We start from the raw sequence: 6,096 nt of genomic DNA on the forward strand, positions 1-6,096 counted from the left end.
GGGCCTTGGAGGAGGCGCGCCTGGCCAACTTGGATGAGCGCACTCGACTGGAGAACCTCCAGCGCGCACTCGATGAGCGTGCTCGGCAGCGTATCCCCGTGTCCAGTCGACGTCAACTTTTTCTGCCTCTGACTCAGGTATACCGAACTCCGATCCAAAATCTCGTAGTTGTGGCCCGAATAGCGGAGTCAATCCAACCTTCTCAGTTAGAAGCTGGTCAAGGTCTGGTGCAGATCCGGGCTTTGCTCCGTGCGGCGGGAGAGCAGAATACAGTAGTATCTCAGTCACGGAATAGGATCCATAGCAGATCCGTGGTTGCAGACACAGTTCAGTTGGCTCACAGCCCGAGATTGCCCCCGAGGCATGAAGGACGTGAAGACCGGCGAGATCAGTACAGAAACCGCGACCAGTATGATCACCGACTCGATCACGATGATCGTCGTCGAGTGCCCACGCCTCCCCCAAGGAGTGGGTTATACGTGCCTCAGCAGCATGATGACAGACGTCCTCACAGTGGTGGGCGAAGGATTCCAGTTGACCCCAGGGACCGGGCTTTGATGCGAGATCTATTCTCGTTTAGGGTCTGGTCGGCAGAAACAGAGCTCACAGAGAGGGTCATGACAGAGATTTCCCAACCAGCAGCAGGGTACATGTCTCAGGTCCAGAGTGCTTCAGCAGAGCCATCAGGGCTACGGTGATTCCTCCCAACTTTAGGTTGGCGACTGGAGTCAGTAAGTTCACTGGCCAGTCCAAGTCTGATACTTGGCTTGAGGATTATCGAGTGGCTGTACAGATTGGTGGTGGCAATGATGAAGTGGCCATGAAGCACCTTCCTTTGATGTTGGAGGGCTCAGCCAGAGCGTGGCTAAATCAGTTAGCGCCTGGTAGTATTTATACTTGGGAAGATCTTGCCCGAGTATTTGCCAGAACATTTGAAGGTACTTGCAAACGGCCGGCAGGGCTGACAGAATTACAATGTTGCATTCAGAAACCGAATGAAACTTTGAGGGATTATATCCAGAGATGGATCACATTGCACCACATAGTGGAGAATGTGTCTGATCACCAGGCAATTTGTGCCTTCAAAGAAGGCGTCAAGTATCGGGAGTTGAATCTAAAATTCGGTCGGACAGGAGATATGACTCTGACTCGGATGATGGAGATTGCCACCAAATACGCCAATGGTGAAGAAGAAGACTGACTCTGGAGTGGCAAGCACAAAACAGTCGCCCACGAAACCGGAGGAGGAAACTCCAGTCGGAAGCAGAAGCGCAAAGCCGAGCCAGCCGCTCCTAGTGAAGCCTTAGCTGTGACTCAAGGAAAGTTCAAAGGGAAGCCCAAAGGGCCGTGGAACCCCAAGAAAGTAAAAGATCAAGATGGAAATGATGTGCTAGATTTACCATGCCACATTCACACCAAAAAAGATGAAGAGGGTAATTTCATTTACCCGAAGCATACCACTCAACAGTGTCGACTCCTAATCCAGCAATTCCGAGAGAAACAACCCAAGGAAAAGGAGAAGGAAGCAGACAAAGTTGAGGATGAGGAGGAGGACGATGATGGTTACCCCCACGTCAATTCCACTCTGATGATTTTCGCTGACGTTGAGAGTAAGAGTCGACTGAAAGTCATCAACAGAGAAGTGAACATGGTCGCTCCGGTGACACCCAGTTATTTGAAGTGGTCTCAGACTGCCATTACATTTGACCAGCCTGATCACCCAGCGCACATAGCCACCCTGGGAGGCAAGCGTTGGTGGTCGACCCAGTAGTCGAAGGCACTCGATTGACTAAGGTTCTGATGGCTGGTGGCAGTGGTCTGAATATACTATATGCAGAGACATTGAAAGGAATGGGCATTCCGATGTCCAGACTCAGCGAAAGTAATATGAGTTTCCATGGAGTCATTCCTGGCAAGAAGGCTGCGTCACTTGGTCAGATCGCCCTTGATGTAGTTTTCGGTGATTCCAAGAATTACCACAAAGAAAAGTTGACATTTGAAGTTGTGGATTTCCAGAGTGCTTATCATGCTATTCTAGGTAGGCCAGCTTATGCACGTTTTATGGCTCGACCATGTTATGTGTACCTCAAATTGAAGATGCCTGGTCCTAAAGGGGTGATCACTATCACTGGCAGTCGAAAGAAGGTAGAAGAGTGCTTCTAGAAGGGCTCAAAGATCACCGATGCACAGATGGCAGTAGTGGAGTTGCAGGAGTATCAAAAAAATGCAGATCTGAGTGATTTGTTGCGAGCTAAGAAGCCTGCCACAGATTCAGCATTCTAGTCGTCTGGTGAAACGAAGCTGATTCATATTCATCCAATGGATCCCAATGCTGTTCCGACTCACATTTCAACAACACTAGACTCCAAATAGGAAGAAGCGATCATCCAGTTCCTCCGTGAGAACTGGGACATCTTTGCATGGAAACCTTCTGACATGACAGGTGTTCCCAGAGGACTGGCTGAGCATCGTTTGTGAGTCGACCCAAAAGTGAAACCAGTCAAAGAACATCTTCGATGGTCCACCGTACAGAAGAGGAAAGCAATCAGTGAAGAAGTGGCTCGGCTTCTGGCAGCTGAGTTTATCCGAGAGATTTATCACTCCGAGTGGCTAGCTAATGTTTTCATGGTCCCAAAGAAAGACGACTCACTTCGCATGTGCATCGACTTCAAACATATCAATCGGGCCTGCCCGAAAGATCACTTTCCTCTCCCTCGCATCGACCAAATAGTCGACTCGACTGCGGGGTGTGAGCATTTGTCCTTTTTGGACGCTTATTCCGGGTATCACCAGATCCGTCTGTATGGACCCGATGAGATAAAAATAGCTTTCATCACCCCATTTGGGTGCTTCTGTTACATCACTATGCCATTCGGTTTGAAGAACGCCGGAGCCACATTCATGCGGATGATTCAGAAGTGCTTGCTCACTCAGATCAGTCAGAATGTGGAAGCATACATGGATGACATTGTGGTCAAGTTACGTAAAGGTTTCGACCTACTGGCTGACCTTGCTGAAACCTTTGCCAACCTCAGAAGGTATGATATCAACTCAATCCATCAAAGTGCATGTTTGGAGTTCCAGCCGGAAAATTACTCGGTTTTCTCGTTTCCGAACGAGGGATCGACGCTAACCCAGAGAAAGTGGGTGCCATACTCCGGATGAAATTCCCTATGCGTGTGCATGATGTCCAGAAGCTTACTAGTTGTTTGGCCGCCCTAAGTCGATTCATTTCTCGCCTCGGTGAAAAGGAACTGCCTCTTTACCGACTGATGAAGAAGTCAGATAAGTTCGAGTGGACTCCTGAAGCTGATGCAGCATTTGCAGAGCTCAAAGCCCTGCTTTCCACGCAGTCGGTGCTTGCTGCTCCAATCAGCAAAGAACCCTTACTACTTTACATTGCAGCCACTGGACAAGTCGTCAGTACAGTACTTATGGTCGAGCGGGAAGAAGAATGAAAAGCCTACAAAGTTCAGCGCCCAGTATACTATGTATCTGAAGTTTTGACTCCATCAAAGCAAAGATATCCACATTATCAGAAGCTTGTTTATGGGATTTATATGACCACGAAGAAGGTTGCACATTACTTCTCTGATCACTCCATTACAGTCGTCAGTGACGCTCCATTATCAGAGATTCTGAACAACATAGATGCAACTGGTCGAGTGGCAAAGTGGGTGATTGAACCCCTTCCCTTAGATATCAAGTTCGAGGCAAAGAAAGCTATCAAGTCCCAAGCAATAGCGGATTTCCTCGCCGAGTGGATTGAACAACAACTGCCGACCCAAGTTCACTCGGAGCACTGGACCATGTTCTTTGATGGTTCCAAGATGTTGAATGGTTCCGGTGCTGGGGTGGTACTGGTATCCCCCCGAGGAGACAAGCCCAGATATGTCCTCCAGATTCACTTTGATTCCTCCAATAACGAAGCAGAATATGAAGCACTCTTGTATGGGTTGCGTATGGCCATCTCACTCGGCGTCCGTGGCCTCATGGTCTACGGCGACTCAGATTTGGTAGTCAATCAAGTGATGAAGGAGTGGGACGTCAGAAGCCCAGCCATGACTGGTTACTGCAACGCGGTGAGGAAGTTGGAAAAGGTTTGAGGGGTTAGAGCTCCATCATGTACCCCGACTGAAAAATCAAGCAGCAGATGATTTAGCAAAGATAGGCTCCTAGAGAGAAGCTATTCCCAGTGATGTGTTCCTGGAGCATATTCATGCACCTTCAGTTCAAGAAGATCCCTTCGCTGAAGAGCCCCCGCAGCCTAAGAGTGCCACAGATCCGACTGAAGTTGAGGTCCCAGCCGTGGTCGACTTGATCATGGAGATGTTGGTCATCACTCCCGACTGGACAGTGCCATACATTGCATATATCCTTAGGAAAGAGATCCCAGAGGATGAAGAAGAGGCTCGACAGATCATCCGTCAATCCAAAGCCTTTACTGTAATAAGAGGACAACTGTTCAGAGAAAGTGCAACTGGGGTCAGCCAGAAATGCATAACACTAGAAGAAGGCCGAGTGATCCTCCACGACATCCATTCGGGGACCTGTGGTCACCATGCGTCCTCTCGGACCATCATGGCTAAAGCATACCGAGCTGGATTTTATTGGCCACGAGCAAATGAAATGGCGAAAGTTATAGTCGACAGATGTGAAGGCTGCCAGTTCTACTCCAATATGTCGCACAAACCTGCATTAGCCCTAAAGACCATTCCACTCGTCTGGCCCTTTGCTGTTTGGGGATTGAACATGGTTGGTCCACTGAGGACTGGTAGGAGTGGCTTCACTCACATGCTTGTAGCAGTCGACAAGTCTACCAAATGGATCGAAGCCAAGCCTATTAAGAATCTTGAAGCTAATACTGTTGTCAGCTTCATCAGAGAGTTGATATTCAGATATGGAGTTCCGCACAACATCATCACTGACAACGGATCAAACTTTGATTCTGATGAGTTCAGAACCTTCTGCGCCTCATAAGGCACATGAGTCGACTATGCTTCAATCGCCCATCCCCAGTCGAATGGACAAGCGGAAAGAGCAAATGGCCTGATTCTCAAAGGACTGAAACCCCGACTGATGCGAGATCTCAAGCACGCAGCGGGTGCCTGGGTTGATGAACTTCCATTAGTTCTCTGGGGATTGAGGACAACTCCCAATCGGTCGACTGGTCGAACTCCATTCTTCTTGGTCTATGGGGCTGAAGTCGTTCTACCGAGTGACTTGCTTCATAATGCACCACGAGTTGAGCTTTTCTCTGAAGATGAAGCAGAACAAGCTCGGCAAGACGCAGTCGACCTCCTAGAGGAGGAAAGAGAGATGGCTTTGATCCGATCGACCATTTATCAGCAAGACTTGCGTCAATTCCATGCTAGACACGTGAAGGGTCAAGCCTTTCAAGAGGGTAACTTGGTTCTTCGAGTGGATCAGCAGAAACCACACAAGCTCGCCCCGGCCTAGGAAGGTCCCTTCATTGTCACCAGAGTGCTCCACAATGGAGCATACCACCTTTACGATGTCGAGCATAAGAAGGACGAGCCACGGGCTTGGAATGCGGAGCTGCTCCGCCCCTTTTATACTTAAGTACTCGTTCGAATAAAATGTTATAAGAAATACCTTTGTAATTTGTTTATCAAAGACAAGAGCTTTACAGTCCTCTTAAACGATTGTTGTTGCTTTTATTTGCGTCTGAAATCCCCCAGTGGGTGACTTAGCCGCGAATCCGTTTCTCCTAAGTTCAAAAGAAAATCCTACCGAGTGGAGAGCAAGCCTCTCACTCGGGGGCTTAGCTGCGAATCCGTTTCGCCTAAAATTAAAAAATTCTACCGAGTGGTGAGCAACCCTCTCACTCAGGGGCTTAGCTGCAGTCCAGTACTCGCCTAAGTTTAAAAAATCCTACCGAGTGGTGAGAAACCCTCTCACTTGGGGGCTTAGCTGCAGTCCAGTACTCACCTAAGTTTAAAAATCCTACCGAGTCGTGAGCAACCCTCTCACTCGGGGGCTTAGCTGCAGTCCAGTACTCGCCTAAGTTTAAAAAATCCTACTGAGTGGTGAGCAACCCTCCCACTCGGAGGCTTAGCTGCAGTCCAGTACTCG

The sequence above is a fragment of the Triticum dicoccoides genome, chromosome 1A, assembly GCF_002162155.2.
Source record: "Triticum dicoccoides isolate Atlit2015 ecotype Zavitan chromosome 1A, WEW_v2.0, whole genome shotgun sequence".
Taxonomy (NCBI): Eukaryota; Viridiplantae; Streptophyta; class Magnoliopsida; order Poales; family Poaceae; genus Triticum; species Triticum dicoccoides.